At 42.1% G+C, this 1,397-nt stretch overlaps 1 protein-coding gene across 1 annotated transcript in view; it reads right to left on the bottom strand.

The window, feature by feature from the left end:
• TMEM266 (transmembrane protein 266) overlaps positions 1–1,397 on the bottom strand; it is a 55,530-nt gene that overhangs the window by 41,073 nt on the left and 13,060 nt on the right. The gene's annotated exons all lie outside the window — the stretch shown is intronic.

Raw genomic sequence — 1,397 nt, 5'->3', positions numbered from 1 at the left:
CTCGCAGGAGCAAAGGCACACACCTGGCTAAGTGTCAAGCTCTCTCACTTGGCTATTTGTCTAACAACTCTCACCAATTTGTTTGTGGATTAGGCAGAAAATTACTTTGCTGGAGTTTGGGGTAACACAGTTTTGGGGACAACACGCACCATGGACTGCTCCCAAAGCTGGTTTGGATGACATCACCTTGTTTTAGAGGAAAACTAAGGTTTAGGCAGGATGCAGTTACGAGGAGGCTCCGAGGACCAGAACTCTGGACGGAGGTTGATGGATCAGTCAAGGCTGCACTAATCCAGATACAAAATTACAAGGGGGCTGCTAAAAAATAATTTTTTTTTCTTTTCTCTTGAAAGTATTGGTAACCAGAACACCAGCAGCAGGGACTTGAGAAGCATAAAGCCCATCCTGATACTTTTTTCCTCCTAAACCACCCCGACCCCTGCAGTTTCACTTTGATACAGAGAATTTCTCCCCAGAGTGTTCTGCAATGTTCCTGTCCTGGCTCACCTCGGAAAGTTCTGATGGGCTGTTGCCTGACACTTCAGATTTTCAAAGCACTGTAAGCACACATTAGGTAATGAAAAGCTGACATGATTTATTGACTAGGCTTACAAAGCTGCAAGCACACAAGTGTGGTGCAGTAACCCCACTGAACTACAATGACAGTGCACAGAAAGCAGTGGGAGAGAAGCAGATCTGATAGTACTGATCGATCCCCAATTAACAGCCCCACAATCAATAACTCGTGTCATAATCAAACACTTGGAGAAAACCATCATAAAACGTTCTCTGATGTACCCACACTCACAGAGGAGGGAGAAGGTGATGCCAAGCAGCGCTCAGAGACTTGACACTTTCAAGCAGCTTCTCAGAATTAAGCATATCGACACTTTGCAGTCAGATTGCCTGATTACCTGGCTCTGAAAGCCCTCCTCAATTGACTCTTAAAACTTCAGAGAAGATTTGACAGGTGTTACCATCTGGAACTTGCCCTTAGGTTAAACTTCGTTATGGCTCAAGCCTGAGTACAGAATGCACGACATTTTAAATAGGTAGTTTTAAAACATAAGGGGGGGGAAAAACAAAAAAGAAAAGGCATTGGGATAAAGCCCTTTTTCCAATTTGATCCTTTAATGGATTTTATCTTACATCACCTCAAAACAGGTCAAGTGGTTTTTAATGCAACTACGATTTTGGGCTTGGGGCTGTTTTTTTTGTGTGTTTTTTTTTTTTTTTTTTTTTTAGATTTTCTAAAAAAAAATGAGGGGGCATGGCCCTGTTCAAACAGAACAAGCTTTAGTTTGATTCTCTACCTAAATTTATCTTCCCTTTTCCAAAAGTCCCATTACCCAGCATTTTAATATTGCAGGGCAGCTTTTCCTATTCTCAGAATGATC

Source organism: Empidonax traillii, unplaced genomic scaffold, assembly GCF_003031625.1.
Source record: "Empidonax traillii isolate 1590-97213 ecotype Southwest subspecies unplaced genomic scaffold, ASM303162v1 scaffold571:size529327, whole genome shotgun sequence".
Taxonomy (NCBI): Eukaryota; Metazoa; Chordata; class Aves; order Passeriformes; family Tyrannidae; genus Empidonax; species Empidonax traillii.
The sequence above is the reverse complement of the archived record's forward strand: the minus strand, read 5'-3'. Positions and strand labels throughout refer to the sequence as shown.